Raw genomic sequence first — 19492 nt, 5'->3', positions numbered from 1 at the left:
TCCCCCAGATGGCCACAACGGCCAGAGCTGTGCCGATTCAAAGCCAGGAACCAGGAGCTTCTTCCGGGTCTCCCATGAGAGTGCAGGGGGCCAAGGACCTGGGTCATCTTCCACTGCCTTCCCAGGCCACAGCAGAGAGCTGGATCAGAAGTGGAGCAGCCAGGACTGAACCAGTGCCCATATGGGATGCCGGCACTGCAAGCAGTGGCTTTACTCACTATGCCACAGCGCCAGCCCCACCTCCATAGCGTTTTTTGTTTGTTTTCTAATTTTATTTTTTGACAGGCAGAGTGGACAGCGAGAGAGACAGAGAGAAAGGTCTTCCTTCGCTGTTGGTTCACCCTCCAATGGCCGCCACGGCCAGCGCGCTGCGGCTGGTGCGCTGCGGCCGGCGCACCACGCTGATCCAATGGCAGGAGCCAGGTACTTATCCTGGTCTCCCATGGGGTGCAGGGCCCAAGGTCCTGGGCCATCCTCCACTGCACTCCCTGGCCACAGCAGAGAGCTGGCCTGGAAGAGGGGCAACCGGGACAGAATCCGGTGCTCCGACCGGGACTAGAACCCGGTGTGCCGGTGCCGCAAGGCGGAGGATTAGCCTAGTGAGCCGTGGCGCCGGCCTCCATAGTGTTTTTAAACTTAGAACATCTACTGATCCTTTCATTTGCAGTGTTGTGGCCTTGTGTATAAAGCAGTGGCCTGCAACACCACCATCCCATGTGCGTGTTGGTTCAAGTCCTGGCTGCTGCACTTTGAATCTAGCTCAACGCTAATGCTCTGGAGAAAGAGCAGAAGATGGCCCACCCAAGTACTTGAGGACTTGGGCCCCTGCACACAAATGGGAGAACCAGTTGAAGCTCCTGAGTCCTGGCTTCAGCCTGGCCCAGCCCTGGCTGTTGTGGCCATCTGGGGAGTGAACCAGCCGATGGAAGATCTCTCTCTAGCTCTGATTTTCAAATACATAAATAAGTCTTAAAAAAAGAAGAGAAGAGAAGAGAAGAGAAGAGAAGAGAAGAGAGAAGAGAGAAGAGAGAAGAGAGAAGAGAGAAGAGAGAAGAGAGAAGAGAGAAGAGAGAAGAGAGAAGAGAGAAGAGAGAAGAGAGAAGAGAGAAGAGAGAAGAGAGGAGAAGAGAGGAGAGAGGAGAGAGGAGAGAGGAGAGAGGAGAGAGGAGAGAGAGAGAGAGAAGAGAGAAGAGAGAAGAGAGAAGAGAGAAGAGAGAGAGAGAAGAGAGAGAGAGAGAAGAGAGAAGAGAAGAGAAGAGAAGAGACAAAACTGAATGAGGGCCTTCTTAGTATAGAGCTTTGAGAACTGCACAGGCCACACACCCAGGAATCCATCCCCGATTCAGGTTAAATTTTTCTACAAGTCTGCTACACAGATGATAATTCATATGTCTTACTGCTTCACATAAACTGATATATCCATTTTTGCAAACAATATTTCTAGTTTTCAAAAGTATCTTATCAGTTCTCATTTAATCTTACTTTTGGCATTTTTGCATTTGTCAAAATACAAGCTTTCAGATTTCAAATACATTCAAATATGTTCACAGTGTGAAAGGCAACAAGTAATGCACAGTCATTTTGTTTTTAGCACACTATTCTTTATCCTTCCAGTCTGACCAAACCAGTAGTAAAGTGTTCTCAAAATGCCCTAAAAAATCAAAATGATAGCCAAAGTTTCAATGACTCAAGAGAAAAAAAAAAATCTAGATTAACACCAATCACATAAAATTGCATTAATTCACTTACCTACCAAACATATTAAATACCAACTATAGATGAGATCTACAATTAAACCGCACAGAAAAATCTGTAAGGTAACAGTTTATACTTGAGAATTCCATGTTTGGGTTAAAGAAAAAGATTAAATTATCGCAGTGCAGTGTGGGAAATGCTAGAATAGAATGGCTAATATGCTACCAGAAGGAAAGCCAATTTCAAGTCTAAGTTTCACATAACTTTTTTTTTTGACAGGCAGAATTAGACAGTGAGAAAGAGAGAGACAGAGAAAGGTCTTCCTTCCGTTGGTTCACCCCCCCAAATGGCCTCTACGGCCGGCACGCTGCACCAACCCGAATCCAGGAGCCAGGTGCTTCCTCCTGGTCTCCCATGCGGGTGCAGGGCCCAAGCACTTGGGCCATCCTCCACTGCCTTCCTGGGCCACAGCAGAGAGCTGGCCTGGAAGAGGGGCAACCGGGACAGAATCTAGCACCCCAACCAGGACTAGAACCCGGGGTGCCGGCGCCTTAGGGGGAGGATTAGCCTAGTGAGCTGCTGCACCGGCTGAGAATAAGTACTTTCAATTTTCCCTATCACGAAGCAATTTAACTTAGCAAAATGACAAAGCTACTGAAATTTCTCTAGGTGATCCAGGAAAACTGTGCAAGCTGCTCAGCAACCCTCCTGCTGACTACCTGAACACAGCTCACAAAGCAATGGAAAAGTCCTTCTTGTTTGTGTGAACCAATATGAGTCTTTAAACTCATTGCAGCTTTCCCTAAGTGACAGCTTAATTCATCAGTATTTTGTCCATTAATTTAGGATAGCAGTACAGACTATATTTTCCTGATACGAAATAATACATTTAAAATGGACAAATTGTGGAATAAAGTATCAAATTCAGACTAATTTCTCATCTACAACATTTACAAACGCCACACTTATGGTTACATAATGTTGCAACCCAGAAATGCTTCCTGGCAGACCCTAATCCCATCCATTTCTCCTCTGCCTTTGGTGACAAGTGTAAAAAATGTAGGTCAGGTTCCTGCAGGTCACCTTCCCTGGAAGCAACAGCACATACCTGTACCTGATACTAATATCTCTCAGTAGTTTAACATACAGCTATATTCCAGGAAATACTGTGGTCATTTTTTAACTTAAAATTTTAAATATATTTTTAAAATGCAATGTTCTTTACATATACCTCTCAATGAAATTTAGAAGCATTTTGCTTTGCTAAACTGGATTTGAATAAAGACCCTAATATTAAAAAAGATGCTTAAAAAGAAAACCACAGTGTAAAACCAATGTGTAATATTGGATATTAGAATAATGATAAACTTGAGACTGGCAGAAGTGGATACTGACTGGAAGGGTTACCTGGGGACCATCTGGGATGCTGCTAATGTTCTGTATCTTGAGTAGTGCTTACAGGTCATTTTTAAATAATTCATTCAACTAATGATTTCTATATTTCACCTATATGATTTACTTATTTGTATATTTTACTTTAATATACACTCTGTATTCTTTTATATATGTCACACGTTGATGTTAAAATTCTTTTCAAATGCTTGATGACTACATCACTTTACAGTTTCACTGCTATTAGTATAAGTCAGCAGTTCTGGACCACAAGTGGTCAGGATGCAATGATTAACTCAAACAGTGTTTGCCATGGGCCAAAACAACTAGAAAATCCTCTGTACAAATGTTAACATGACAACTGGTAGAGGATAGAAGAAAACAATAAACAAAATGTACCTGAGTGTAGAATCAAACTCATGCATTCAGAAAAAAACAGATCAATTAGGCAACCAAAAAGACAAATCATTTCTCAATGACTAAACATGCGTACATTTTCACAAACAATGGAAAAGATCTACAGGAAGGCCAGAGCCATGGCTCACTAGGCTAACCCTCCGCCTGCGGCACCGGCACACCGGGTTCTAGTCTCGGTCGGGGCACCGGATTCTGTCCCGGTTGCCCCTCTTCCTGTCCAGCTCTCTGCTGTGGCCAGGGAGTGCAGTGGAGGATGGCCCAAGTCCTTGGGCCCTGCACCCCATGGGAGACCAGGAGAAGCACCTGGCTCCTGACTTTGGATCAGCGTGGTGTGCCGGCCGCAGTGCGCTGGCCATAGCAGCCATTGGAGGGTGAACCAACAGTAAAGGAAGACCTTCCTTTCTCTCTCTCGCTGTCCACTCTGCCTGTAAAAAAAAAAAGATCTACAGGAACAAATAGGAACAAATTTCAGTTTAAACTATTTGACTTTCACTTGGTCTCAACTGTGGACTATAAATCTCAACACAGAGAAAAGAGGACTTTCTATTGCTTGAGGCCAAAAGATTTTTTGGCAGTTTCATTTTCAGAAGTTTCTTAAAATTTAATTCTGGAAAAAAATAACTGGAAATGGGCACATCTGGAAGCCCAATCTTCATTTTATCAACAGAAAAATAAAGCACTTTAAAAACATGATTCTCAGATCTCAGTATTCACAGACGCAGTGGATGACTCAGATCTGTGTGCTGCGTATCCAACGCCCTTGCATCTGTGCCTGCCTTTCATTTCTCCAACCGACATTCTCAAGAACATCCTCAGATGAGAAGTTAGTTTAGCTTAAACTGAAGGTTTATATATAAGTTCAATGGAAATCACTGAACTTTAAAAAGGTTTCGTTCACAAGCTTTTAAAAGGAGATCCTGTGCAAAACAGTATGATGCCAATGATGGTAACTGAAAGCAAACCCTAACCCCTTGACACAGCAAAGGGCAAGCTAACAAAGCAGCTGTTCAATGTGCAGCCTGCCTGCAGAACAGATTTACTATGCAAGCTTAGCCACCAGCACACACAATTATTGTTTGAAGAAAGAAATCTTTACGAGTCTTTCCTCACTTACAACAGATTCTTTCTTCACCAACCGGTATAAGAATGGTGGGGGAAAAATTAGTATTTCACAACTCTGTAAAATAGTTCATTATAAGCTTAAAGTTAGAGTTTTACAAGCCTGACTCAGTTTTCAACAGAAACTTCCTTCTACTGTTCTTGCTTCATGATATGTCTTTGATTCTATTGCTTGCTCACTTTTATGATTAAGGCTGAGAGAAATCTGAATGCTACAGACCTAAACCTAATTTGCCTCTAAATCTTATTAAGTTTACTTTCCTGTCTTAATTTTCTATGAAATACATTTCTTCTCACTGGAATTACTGACAGAATTTTACAATGCAATCCAACCCCAGCATAATAACTTCAACACTATTACCTCCCCTGATGGTAACGTAAACGTTTAATATACAGAGTTTAGGACACCCAATGTAACTCATCTTACACTGAATAGTTTCCTCTTGTCCTTCCTTACTGTACCACGCCTTAAGTCTGAGTCAAGGTTAGAATTATGAATTCATAATTATTAGAACTAGAAATTTCAAACCACATTCAAAGGATACCTTCTTGCTTTTCAACAGAAAATAACACAACTACCTAAGAACAATTATTAATGGCCAGTGTCCTTATAAACGTCAATACCTTAAGATGTCTATAATCTATGTGTAGAGATTACATGAAGAATTCTATACGTTCTTCAAACAGGCAGTGTTTAAAAGGGAAATGGGGTGAAGGGAGGCAGTCCTTTGTATCACAAAGATTCCAGTGTGTCTTCAAAACAATCTCCGGAACTTCATGAAACAAAGGATCTTTGCTCCTATCCTGGAAAGGAACACTTTTTTAAATGTTAACTTGAACCTCAACAATTTTAAAGAGTCCTGACTCAAGCTTCTGGAAATCTAAACTTTGGCATTTCAAGCAGAAATATTTAAATGCTCCTTCTTAAACATTGCCGAATTTCCTTAAGCTAAGGAAAAACAGAAGAAATAGGTTGGCAAGTGCCATCTTGTGGACTCCGTAGAAAATGTTTTCACTCTATCAGTACAGTTCCAGAAGCAAATTATTATAAAAATAGTTCCAATAATCAAAAAAATTTTACTTAATTTTAAATAAAAGGTTAACTTTCTCAGGTCCAATGATCAAAAATGAACTGCATTTGTGGATCTGAGTTAGGGTCTTTCTAAAGCACTTGAAATGTTTATGTCCAAACCATCTCTGTGATCCTCACAAGATTCTCAGGAGTGAGGCCAGAGGGATGTATTAAGCAATGGTGCTTGAAAGTCCAATATATCAAGGGAATTTAAAAAGCATCTAGACAATGGAGAAGTTAAAATAATTCTCTTAATTGTGGAGTACAGCATCAAGGCTGTAGGACAGTTACCTTAAAAAAAAAAAAAAAAAAGAGGCGCTTTAGTTTTCATAAAAACTAAATCAAAACAATTATCAAGGATTTTAAAATATAGTGGAACTAATGAATAGAAACATCCAGAGAGCTGCTGTGTTTGTGCATGCCTACTGAGCAAAAACTAACAGATCAAGAGACAAGGTGGGGCCAGTGCTGTGGCATAGCACATAGAGCTGCCTGCAGTGCCAGCATCCCATATAGGTGCCAGTTTGAGTCCTGGCTGCTCCACTTCTGGTCCAGCTCTCTGCTGTGGCCTGGGAAGGCAGTGGAGGATGGCCCAGGTCCTTGGGCCCTGTACCCGAATGGGAGACCCGGAAGAGGCTCCTGGCTTCAGATCGGCACAGCTCTGGCCGTTGTGGCCGGCTGGGGAGTGAAACAGCAGATGGAGGACCCCCCCCCCCCCCGGGCCCGGCCTCTCCTTCTCTATGTAACTCTTTCAAATAAATAAATAAATCTAAAAAAAAAAAAAAAAAAAAAAAAAAAAAAAAAAAAAAAAAGAGAGAGCGAGAGAGAGAGAGAGAGAGAGAGAGAGAGTGTTAAGGCATGTGGTCAGCACCGTAGTGTAGCAGGTAATGCCAGTGTTGGTTCAAGTGCTGGCTGCTCTACTTCCAATCCAGCTCCCTGCTGATGTGCGTGGGAAAGCAGCGGACGATGGTCCAAATCCTTGGGCCCCTGTACCCATGTAGGAGACGGGGAAGAAGTTCCGGGCTCCTGGTTTCTATCAGCCCAGCTCTAACAGTGGTAGCCATTTGGGGAGTGAACCAGTAGATGGAAGATCTCGATCTCTCTTGATCTTTCGATCTCTCTTTCAAATAAATAAATCTTAAAAAAAAAAAAAAAAAAAAAAAAGAAGAGGCAAGGTACATAGTTCTCAAAGATGAAAAACCAAGAGACTAATAACAGGAGAGAAATCTAATTCTCTTTAGAAAAGTATGGCTTTATTCTTTCACAGAACATTAAAGAGGAAAGAGTGGCATTCTGTATTTTCTGTATTTATAGGGCATTGTCATATATATAGGGCTAAGATTACAGTACTATGCCTTGTACATACTACTGTGTTTCACAGTACAGCAAAGGGAAGCTGCTCTCACCTCCTGCTTTAGGTTGAAGAATCATACAGACAATTTGTCATAGTTTTACAAAGACAAGTATTTAGAGGGGGTAGCAGTTTCATATGGATATTTCATCTTCCTAGAACCAGTTATGGACAATTTTATCTTAACCAGGATGAGGGAGACAGATGAACAAAGGCTAATTATGGTGATGCTGGGTTAAACTGAACACCAAAGAAATTCTCCAGAATTAACACACAATAAAGAGATTATGCCAACACATGATGATACTTTCCAGTGCAAGTTAAACTGGGCTATGAAAACTGAGATGAAAGGCCTGCTGTGTAGAGAAGTGTCTCCTTGAGTGAGGAGAATGTGTGCTACTCAAAAGATCCAACTAGTCATGGGAGAAAGCAGAGGATCACACACTGTCACCTACCTTCTCCAGACACTAAGAGAGTCTGCTACAGAGCCCTTTGCCTCCTTGGCATGCCCATTTCTCTGCTCTTCAGTCCCACTCAAGTGTCATCCTGAGGATAATCCTATCCCCCAGCATCATTACCAAATGGTACCAGGTCAGCCAGGCTTTCCACTTCCACAACACCAAGTTTACAAGAGGAAACTTGAGTTGGGCTTGCAGATGCCTAACTTCCAGCCCAAAGGTGTGTTTTCTTTGGCCCACACAGTGCTTTTTAAAAGGCCCAAATTACCAACATTCACAATCAAGAAATTCCTCAATATTCCCTATTGTTAAACATCCCTGGCTTGTATTTTTTTCTTCCTAACTTCCCTAATTTTTTCAAGGTTCTTTATCCGGAGGAAAGAGAAGGTAAATCACACTGGGGCTTCCAAGACCACACCTGATGATGTATGAAGCAATGGCAATTGCTTGAGGATTTTTGCCTGCTGCTCTTAGTGTGCTTAATCCGTTTCTGCTACTGACTGATGATGCAGCAATCATAGAGATGTACATAGTTCATTTTCTTTAATCTGCATTTCTTATTTTGGGGGGGATTTTTGTTTGTTTGTTTATTTTAAGATTGATTTGAAAGGCAGAGTTACAGAGAGGAAGAGATCTTCTATCTGCTGGTTCATTCTCTAAATGGCTGCAAAAGCTAGGCTGAGCCAAGCTGAAGCCAGGAGCCTGGAATTCGATACAGATCTCCTACATGGGTGGCAGAGGCCCAAGCACTGGGGCATCCACCACTGCTTCCTCAAGCATATTAGCAGGGAGCCGGATTAGAAGTGGGGGCAACCAGGTCTCAGGCACTCACATGGTATGCTGACTCATATGGGATGCAGGCCCTGGCTTAACCTGCTGGGCTACAACACAAGGCGCCTGATCTGCATTTTAAAATGCCAGACTTTGAGAGAGCTTTCTGCTTTGCTTAGTTAGCTCTGGCTGAAGAGCTAAGATCTGCTATAGTTTGACATTTTCCGGGGGGGGGGGGGGGGGGGGGGCAAATATTTGGAGGAAAATGAAGGATAAATATTATTTTGGCCTAGTATAAGTTAGTTTAAGATTGCTATCGCAACTTTACTTGTTTACAACTTCCCACATCTGTTCTAATTCAATTAGCACAGAGCATACCATTTTGCAAGTATCACTAATAATTTTTTTCTTAGCACTTGATAAGTGATTATTTATAACCCACTAACATAATAAATTAAGCTGCCTTGTGATAATATGACAGATATGTTTATAGCAGCTTACTCAGGCCTATTTTTTTTTTTTTTTTTGGCCTATGAATCTTTTTAGAGTAAGGCACTGGAAAATAAAAATGCAAAGCCTATTAAAAATTATCATTGATTTGAGCTCTTTAGAAAAGAGAAAGAATGAAGAGTGATAATAAATATAGCATTAAATATATTAGTTCAACCAAGGTATCAGCATTAACAATGCATTACTTTTGCAATTAGGAAAAAGTTTCAAATAGCTATAATTTAGAGAAGTAGATCTGAAATACAGAATATAAGCATTTAAAATGGTAGACTTCATTTCAGTTTACAGTACTATTTTTGATTTTCAATTTTTTGTTAATACTAATTTATTTGTCTGAAAGAGAGAGAGCGCGCGCGAAAGTGAGAGAGTGAGAGAGTGAGAGAGTGAGAGTGAGAGAGAGAGAGAGAGAGAGAGATTCCATCCTCTAGATCATTCCCTAAATGCCCACAACAGCCAGTGTTGGGCAAGGCCAAAGGTAGAAGCCTGGAACTCCAATCAGGTTTCTCATGTGGGTGGCAAGGACTCAAGTACTGAGCTATCACCTGCTCTGTTCCAGGGTGCACATTAGCAAGAAGATGGATAGGAAGTGGAATAGCCAGGATTTGAACCTAGCACTCTGATTTGGAATGTAGGCATCCTAAACAGCAGCTTGACCCACTGTGCTACAACACCCAAACCTATGTTACCATTTCTAAGTCATCCTTAAAAGTGATAACGTAAGTTAGAAAACTACTGTTCAGTGATATTTATGAAAATCACCTGTATTATCTAATAGATGAAATATGCCTACTATAAAGTTCTGGTCTCTCAACCTAGAGATTATCAACTAAATGTAGTTTAACTGTATTACCAAATACCTGTTTAAATTCTGAAATGAAAAATAAATGTCAACTTTAAAAAACTGTACCTTGCCATCTAATTATTACAGCAAAAATACACAGTAAGAAACATACTATAATTGCATATTTATTTTGAATGTACCCTTACTAATGAAAAAAACCTACTTTGGGGCAGAACTTTTAAAAATAATGTAGTATTAGTACACTTTACATACAGCAAATGTCCTTCTTACCCTGACATTGGAAAACAACATCGGAAGACCTGGAAACACTAGACATTTTCTGTGAAGACATTTAGCAACTTTTAATTAACTAAAAATCTTTTACAAAATGTATAAAATTTGTCAAATGCTTCTGTTTTCCCAAAGGTCAATTATTATACTTGAAAACCCAGATGAAAGAAAGAAGTTTTGATTGCAAGAGTGAAATCAGGAGGCATTGAAAGCTGAATAAGGTCTCAGCCCAAAGGAATACATCCTGGGACCCTTGTGTGCAATCAGGGGGCTGTCCCTCCCACCCCCCCTGAGGCTGGCACAGTGGGTGTGAGGCAGAAGGGGAAAAGGAGACAGGTAGAGAACACAGAGAGAAAGAGAGAGAGAGCAGGAGCTCCTCTCTCTGGAGAGACCTAGGAACAGCAGCTGGGGATGTGGCACAAGGAGGTTAGTGGCTCTCCACAGATGTGCAGAGCCATCTGTCTGGAAAATTCCAAGTGACAGGCTTCTAAGTATTCCGTGAGTCCCTCTACTGTACAGCAACATTTGTTACCTTCTCCCTTTTTATTACTGTCATATGAATTCATCTTGCTCCTTTCTCTTGTCCTTTTGAAATAAGCTATCCTTTTAACTTCAACTAAAACAATGAACTGAAAGCCCAGAAAATAATTTCTCAAACAATATAGCTTTAAAGATTCTGATTAACTTTTAAACATTACAATGAAGGAAAAAAACATGGAATTGTGTTTCTATCATCTTTAACTATATATTCTGTACACATATATGGAGAGCATCTTTATAACATCAAAGTTCAAGATCCAATCTGAGAATATTAACAAATTACATCCAATGGAAAGACTTAAATGGCATTATAAAAATAATTCTAGGAAAAGCAAATTCAATTTTACCAGTATGTAATTCACAAATAAGGGAAATATAGACAATAAGTGAAATATCCTATAAACCATTGATTTCACCTTTTTTTGTTTTTGCTTTTTTCATTTGCTTCATCTTTCTTTAAGGGTCACAGTTTAACATATACTAGCACATTCTGAAAAACAATGATTAGTGTGTGCTTTTTGTTCTACTGCCAAGTGACTTCTACTGAGCTGCTTTAAAAATACAGGCCACAGTGAACCAATCAGCAGAGATCCCTGAGTTTGGCTAACCCAACAAACTGATAGCACCCAGCATGTTTCTTATTGTTAGCTAGCTCTCTCCAGGTTTCCACTTTTAGTTGAAGATTGGACACACAGCAACACTAACAGCCAGCAAATTAACTTTTATTTACAAGCCTTACCTGCAGATACTGGTTAGTGTCCCTTCTCCTCTGTTTTTAAAGTGAAAAGGAGGATGAGGTTATTACAGGATGATAAAGGAGTATAAATCCCACCTTAACTTCACCAGCAACTTTTGAAGCAAGTTATGTTAACAAAAGCAATCAATCCCAAAGTAACGATCCATCTGCCCTTGACATGCAACAATACTGCAGGAATGTATGCATTTCTTCCTTTAAAGGCTGGAAGTACATTATTAGGCAACAAAAATAGTATGAGAGATTCTGAGATGTTAACTACTGCTAACTTGGGAAAAGCCTTTTAAAGTAATACAAAAATTGAAAAAAATGCTTTTATTTCTACCCTAGAAATTATTAAACTATAGAAGTATCATGGTTTAAGAGCTATTCATTCAAAAAATACTCCTTGAGCAATTACTATGTATAAAGCACTTTGGTAAGTTTAAGCACTGTAAAAAAAAAAAAAACAAACAAACAAAAAACACAGAACTGAGTAAATTAATCTTACCATAGAGAAATCGTCAGGCTAGAAAAGATACGACAGAGATACATAACTATTATGAAAGGGATGGAGATTTATAGGTAAAATGATAAAGAATTTGGAAGATGAAAGGATTCCTTTTGATGTGTTCATGTGTGTGGTGGAGGAGGATTGCGGTACTTTGAGGAAAGGAAACGCAATAGAAATGGAAATACAGAGAGAAGAGTTCCAATGAAAGTCACTGCAAAGACCATCTGCATTAGTTAGCAGCCGGGCACTGGAAACAAGGAAGGTGAGGAGCAAAGAAGGAACACCAAGGGTGGGGAGCAGCTGCAACATGCAGAGTCTGAAGCACCTGCAGGAAGTCCTGGTGGAGATCTGTGGCCTATGAAGGACAGAGACAGAGACCACACATCCACACTCTAGAAGCCCAAGTACTTCCAAGGGACAACAGCCAGCCAGTTCTTGGAAAGCACCCACATTTACAGGAGGAAACTGAGGAATAGGGAAAAGGGAGAAAAGGAGTAGCACTGGACAGGTATTGAAAAACAAGAGAAAACAGTATCAAGAAGGAAGAGATAACCAAAAATATTAAACAGCAAGCAAAACTCAAACATGAGTACTGAGAAAAAGCCACTGGATGTTGGCTGTTAACTGACAGAGCATAACCAGTCAAACAGAAGCACAACATGAGATGCTCTCCCTTGACCAAACTTTGTCCAGGCTCCTCCTAAGCCCTCTCTTCAACTAGGCTTTGACTGTGAACCTGATCCTCACCAGACCTGCAGAGCTCAGTTGTGGCCGAGCTGTCAAGTCAATTTAGAGAGAATCACTCCACCTTTGATATCTGATCACTTTTTTTTTTTTTTTTTTTTTTTTTTTTTTGATAAGCAGAGTGGACAGTGAGAGAGAAAAACAGAGAGAAAGGTCTTCCTTTTGCTGTTGGTTCACCCTCCAATGGCCGCTGCGGCTGGCACACCGCGCTGATCCGATGGCAGGAGCCACGTGCTTCTCCTGGTCGCCCATGGGGTGCAGGGCCCAAGCACTTGGGCCATCCTCCACTGCACTCCCTGGCCACAGCAGAGAGCTGGCCTGGAAGAGGGGCAACCGGGACAGAATCCGGCGCCCTGACCAGGACTAGAACCCGGTGTGCCGGCGCTGCAAGGCAGAGGATTAGCCTAGTGAGCCCCAGCGCCGGCCTCTGATCACTCTTGATAGCTAATCAAATCCATCCTGAATCCTTGATATTTGATCACCCTAGCCTGCCACAGATAGAATTTTATTACATCAGCTGAGCAAGAACTCCCCAGTACCTGTGACGTCTCCTCCTAGTAACTTTTCCTCCACCAAATCCCAAAATCTGCTGCCTGGTTATAAATTCCCACTTGTTTATTCAGACTTGAGCCCAATCCCTCCCCCTATTGCAATAGGTTCACATCTTCATAATCATCATCAAATTTTCCTTGCTGTTTTAGCAAGTAAGAGTTTTTGCTTTAATAGCTACTACTCTCTCTTTTCATTAGAAACAAATGACATTCACAAACATCTCATAACTTAGGATAGGACATTGCTCTGTGACTCTGCAGTTGGGAGGAATAGGAAGTAGGCTGAAGTAAAAAAAAAAAAAAAAAAAATAGGCTTGTAGAAAGCAACAGTGGAGTGCACAGACTGCTCTTTCCATAAACTGCAGGTAATGGGAGGACCATTAATAGCTAATGATGGCTCCTGAGACGGGACCAAAGTCAAGGGAAGGCTTTATCACATGGAATAGCAAAGTGTGGTCATAATGAAGGAAATGATCCAGGGAGAAGTATAAACATGATACAAGACAGAAAAACTCCGTCCCAAGTTTATTGGTTTCAATCTTTTTGCATTGTATCTTTTTGTAAAAAATTACCTCAAATTCTTTCTGGAAGAATGACAGGCATTAATAAATACCAAAATGAAAGTTTTCTTTTATCCACTTGAAGATGTATTTAAACTGTTTCTTATGTGTAGAATTTGTCTCCTCAAAACTCATGCAGCCAGCACCGCGGCTCAATAGGCTAATCCTCTGCCTGCGGCGCCAGCACACCGGGTTCTAGTCCCGGTCAGGGTGCTGGATTCTGTCCCAGTTGCCCCTCTTCCAGTCCAGCTCTCTGCTGTGGCCCAGGAAGGCAGTGGAGGATGGCCCAAGTCCTTGGGCCCTGCACCCCATGGGAGACCAGGAGAAACTCCTGGCTCCTGGCTTTGGATCAGCGCGGTGCACCAGCTGCAGTAGCCATTGGAGGGTGAACCAATGGTAAAGGAAGACCTTTCTCTCTGCTCTCTCTCTCTCTCTCACTGTCCACTCTGCCTGTCAAAAAAAAAAAAAAAAAAAAAAAAAAAAAAAAAAAAACCACCTCATGCAGATATTTAAACTCTGATTTCTTACTGTTAATGGCTGATGGGTTGGGGTGGTGTCTGAGAGGTGGAGCCCATGGGAGGTCTTTGGGTTATTGGGGGTGTGCCCTCAGAGGGTAGTTCTTGTAAGAAGTTTGATTATTTGAGGCCGGCGCCGTGGCTCACTAGGCTAATCCTCCGCCTTGTGGCGCCAGCACACCGGGTTCTAGTCCTGGTCAGGGCGCTGGATTCTGTCCCAGTTGCCCCTCTTCCAAGCCAGCTCTCTGCTGTGGCCAGGGAGTGCAGTGGAGGATGGCCCAAGTGCTTGAGCCCTGCACCCGCATGGGAGACCAGGAGAAGTACCTGGCTCCTGCCATCGGATCAGCGCGGTGCACCGGCCGCAGTGCGCCGGCCGCGGCGGCCTTTGGAGGGTGAACCAATGGCAAAGGAAGACCTTTCTCTCTGTCTGTCTCTTTCACTGTCCACTCTGCCTGTCAAAAAAAAAAAAAGGAAGAAGAAGAAGTTTGATTATTTGAGCTCCAGTTCTGCTCAGGCTATCTCCTCCTTCTTGCCCAACCATGTAAACCTGCCTCTGCACCTGCCATGACTGTTCTCCAACAGCCACCTGACTGTGGGGCTACTGATCCTACAAATGCCAACTGTAAGCTGAAAGAAAACTTTTTCTTTCCCTAAGAATCTCCTCTTAGGTATTTTAGCTAAAGATAACAAAAAGCAAACTAATATATACACTATTGTTATATGAGTATCTGTTCTTCTAATAAGTATGAAAATTAGCAAGAATGTCCATGTAGCACACAAATTATCATGAAAAAGTATACTGTTTTCATTTTCAGGCCTCTAAAAGGTTAAGTTAGCCATTTTCAAACTAAATTGCCATTCAATTTGATTATGTTCCCTACTGGGAAGGTAAAATATGAACAAACCAAGCTAATTTATGTACGATTCCTTTCTACTATTGAAATGAAATGAACAATAGTTTAATGAACTGGAATTTGTTATCTAATTATGCCAAATAATTTAGAAACATCTGCTAGTGGCAAGTAATAGTACAGTCAAACCTGAAAAAATCTGCTCCCAGTGAGAGTCCTGTTTTATTCAAGCCATTGTGAACTTGCATTTGGGAATTCCATGTTAAGAGTGTGAAACAAAGGATGACAGAATGACACAATCACTGATTTTTTAAAAAATGAGAAAAATGATGAAAGGAAAATAAAAAGTGTGTATCATATAGATTTAGATCTCATAATTAATGCCTTAAGAAATACAGCAGACTCTAACATCCAACATTCCTCTGAATACCTGCTGAGTGGCTGGTATGCATGAGACACTGTGGCAGCTGTAAAGGATACAGAGAAGAAACCAACAGTTTTTCCATTAGAGAACTTCACCTAAGGGGGAGGCAGGAGGATATAAGCTACCCATTAAATTATCACCACATGACAAGTGCTAGGGCAGAGATGTGTCAAGGGCACTATGGATACAGAAAAAGGATAACCCAAAAAGGAAGGCTACAAAGAAGAGGCGACTATGCAAGTTGTTTTGCAGGGTGTGTAGTCAAATAAGGGCAAAGAAAGGCTAGGTTTTCCGAGTGAATTCTTTCTGGGAACGCTAGTTTAGTATGGCTGAAGCACAGCCTCAGAGGTGGATACGAGAGATGAGAGCCAGGTTGACAGGGGTTCTATCTTGAAAGTCTTACATGCATTCTAGGGAATTTGGGTTTAATGGTAACTGGGAACTACTAGAGGATTTTAAGCATGGAAGTGAATTGTTAAACTAAATAATTTATTTAATTTTTTTTAATTTTATTTGAAAGCCAGAGAGAGAGAGAGAGATGGAAGGGATAAGAGCTGGAAGGAGGGGAGAATGAGTGTGAGTGTGTGAGAGTGAGTGAGAAAGAGACAGAGACAGAGAGGGATCCCATCTGCTGATTCAATCCCCAAATGCCTATACTACTTGGGGCCAGGCCAAAGCCAGGAGACAGAAACAATCTAGATTTACCACGTGGGTGGCAGGGGACCTATCAATTTGAGCCATCACCTGCCACCTCCCAAAATCTGCATTAACAGAAAGCTGGAATTGGGAGTAGAACTGGGACCCAAATCCAGGCACTCTGATATGGAAAATGGGATCCCAAGCAGCATCTTTATTGCTATACCAAATACCCACCCCAAACTAACCAATTTCTAAGAGATAAATTTAAGTTTTTAATTCTAGACACTAATGTAACAAGTAAGAATAACATAACAAAGGAGGAAAAAAGATCAATGAAAGCAAATCTTTAAATTGATTCAAGGTTATTTACTGGTTATAAAATAGAGTGATCATGTGTTACAGACATAGTTATGTTTATTCTTCTTTCATTTAGTCACTCAACAAACTTGGTGGAGCACCTATCGTGTACCATCCATTAAGCTTACATTCCATGACAGATTTTCATGTCATGAGGGCAAAGGCTCATAATATTCTGGATTATCTCCCAAAGGAGATAGGATAATCACCTGTTTTCACATGTTCTGAGTGCAATGGGAAGTATCACCGTTGCCAGCACTATCACAGAAGTCTATCTGATCTTCACTCTAAGTCCCCTGAACCAGCTCTCCAACAGAACATTCTGAAAGTCAACAATGGCACACACATAAGCAGACATATTGCAGAACCACTTTTTTTAATATTTAATTATTTAAAACGCAGAGAAAGAGAGACCCATGTGGGAGACTTGGAAGAAGTTCCTGGCTCCTAGCTTCAGTCTGGCCCAGTCCTGGCTGTTGTAGCCATTTGGGCAGTGAACCAGCAGATGAAAGATAAATCTCTCTCTCTGCCTCTGCCTCTCTATAACTCTTTCAGATAAATAAATCTTTGGGGAAAAAAAAAAAAAAGAGAGAGAGAAAACTCCACTGGTATCTTGGATCTTTATTAATATCTATAATCACATTAATACTGGTGACAATATTAGCTACTACATATCTTCAATCACTGTGCTAAGAACCTTACATACAAATCTCATTTATTTCTGCCCAAATGGAAGAAGGGAATTCATAGCCCTGTTTACATATGAGGAAACTGAGACTAAAATACATAGCTGACACTTAGCAGAGAAAGGATTAAATATTGTTCTTACTTCATAATCCAAGCCCCTTCCACTGTGCTACATGACACAGAAGTACCTGAGTAAAATCTAAAGATCTTCCTGCAGTTCACAGGGCCTTAGATAACCCATGGCCCAATTCTCCTCTCTCCCTCAGCTACCTCTCTGTCCTCATCTACCGTGTTCTCTTGCCTGCTCTACCACAGCCACATTAGCTCCTCTTTCTGCTCCTGGAATCACCCAGCATGTCCTGCCTCAAAGCCTGCCACCTTAAGGCAATTCCTCCATTTCCTGTAACTCATTCCTCACTTCCTTCAAGTCTGCTCAAAACTAACCTTATCTAGGGACTTTCCCTGAGTTTTCTGACATAAGTAGCCCCATACCCCACTCCCTGCATAGCACTTGTCACCTGGCATGTATTGAAGGTACTTCAAAAAAAGTTCATAAAATGCGGAATTAAAAGATAAGTATGAGCATTTGGAATGTGTCATATTCGCTCATACGCCACACTGGAGTGTCTGGGTTTAATTCCTAGCTCTGGCTCCTGACTCCAGCTTCCTGTTGATACAGACCCTAGAAGGCAGCAGGTGATGGCTCAAGTAGTTTAGTCCATGACACCCATAGGAAGACCTGGATTGGGTTCCTGGTTCCTACTTTTGGCCTGGTCCAGCCCTGGCTATTGCAGATATCTGAAGACTAAACCAGTAAGTTTTCAATACATTTTTTAAGAAAAAAGTTAAGTCTATTTTGGCACACACACAAAAAATGAAATCTGTGTATACAAAAAATCTTCAAGAAGTTCATGAGGAGACGGAACTGTGCCGTTATAGGTAAAGCCACTGCTTGCAGTGCTGGGATCTCAGAGAGGTGCTGGTTCATGTCCTGGCTGCTCCACTTCCAATCCAACTCCCTGTTAACGGCCTGGGAAAAGCAGCAGCAGATGGTCCAAATCCTTGGGTCCCTGTACCCATGTGGGAGACCTGGAAGAATCTCCTGGCTCCTGGCTTCAGCCTGGCTCAGCTCTAGCAGTTGTAGCCACTTGGGGAGTAAACCAGCAGATGGAAGATCTCTTGTCTTTCTCTACCTCTCTCCGTAACTCTTTCAAATAAATAAATCTTTAACAAATAAAAGTTCAGAAAATAACATTATGATAAAACTCTATGCACAGGCCGGCGCCGTGGCTCACTAGGCTAATCCTCCGCCTCGCGGCGCCAGCAAACTGGGTCCTAGTCCCAGTCGGAGCACCGGATTCTGTCCCGGTTGCCCCTCTTCCAGGCCAGCTCTCTGCTATGGCCAGGGAGTGCAGTGGAGGATGGCCCAAGTGCTTGGGCCCTGCACCCCATGGGAGACCAGGAGATCAGTGCGGTGCGCCACAGCGCGCCAGCCGCGGCGGCCATTGGGGGTGAACCAACGGCAAAAGGAAGAGCTTTCTCTCTGTCTCTCTCTCACTGTCCACTCTGCCTGTCAAAAAAAAAAAAAAAAAAAAAAAAAAAAAAAAAAAAACCACAACTCTATGCACAGATTTCAAAGCTGCTTATACCTAAGCAATCTTTTAATTCCCTTTTTCCACAAACTTTTTTTCTTTTTTTAAATATTTATTTATTTGAAAGATGGAGTTACAGAGAGAGGTAGAGACTGAAAGAAAAAGGAGATCTTCCATCCACTGGTTCACTCCCGAAAAGGCCACAATGGCTGGAGCTGAGACGACCTGGAGCCAGGAGCCAGGAGCTGCTTAGCCTAGTAACGCCACAGCACCAGCCCCTTTCAGACACTTTTTTAAGCATCCTTGTTCAGCTTTTTTAATTGTCCATCTCCCTACACTGCAAACATAAATATCTTGAAGACAAGAACTAATACCTGACACATATTAGGCACTCAATACTCATCGGGGTGGCCAGTTGGCATGGCCACTAAGACTCCTCTTAGGATGGCGACATCCCATATCAGAGGACCTAGGTTTGAGTCCTGGCTCTACTCCTGATTCCAGCTTCCTGCTGATGCACACCCTTGGAGGCAGCAGGCAATGGCTCAAGTTCTTGAGTCCCTGTCACCCCCATGGGTCACCTGGATAGAGTTCCTGACTCTTGATTTTCACCTGGCCCAGGCTTGTAGCCTTGGCTATGGAAGATCTCTGTCTCTCTGCCTTTCAAGTAAGTGAAAATGAATGCTTTTCTTAAAAAACAGATGAGTAAACAAATCCCAAAGTAGGAAAACACACTCCAAGCACCTCAGCTGCTACTTGGTGACAGTACTGTGTTTTTATTTATTTATTGAAAGGCAGAGCAACAACAGAAGGGAAGACAAATCTATCCACTGGTTCACTCTTCAAATGGATGCAACAGGCAGGTGCCAGGAACTCCATCCTGGTCCCCCACATGGGTGTCAGGGGCCTAAGCACTTGGGCCATCTTC

At 41.9% G+C, this 19492-nt stretch overlaps 1 protein-coding gene across 9 annotated transcripts in view; it reads right to left on the bottom strand.

Annotated features, from left to right (window-relative positions):
* Positions 1 to 19492, bottom strand: part of CHN1 (chimerin 1) — a 259736-nt gene that overhangs the window by 231976 nt on the left and 8268 nt on the right. For 3 of the 9 annotated variants that reach the window (XM_051848493.2, XM_051848494.2, XM_070070668.1), the window contains exon 3: positions 16495 to 16607. The exons of the other annotated variants lie outside the window; for them this stretch is intronic. The gene's annotated coding sequence lies outside the window, so the exon portion shown is untranslated. The remainder of the gene's footprint in view (positions 1 to 16494; positions 16608 to 19492) is intronic. 9 annotated transcript variants of the gene reach the window in all.

This window comes from Oryctolagus cuniculus, chromosome 3 (genome assembly GCF_964237555.1).
Source record: "Oryctolagus cuniculus chromosome 3, mOryCun1.1, whole genome shotgun sequence".
NCBI lineage: Eukaryota > Metazoa > Chordata > Mammalia > Lagomorpha > Leporidae > Oryctolagus > Oryctolagus cuniculus.
This window is presented reverse-complemented; position numbering and strand designations above follow the sequence as displayed.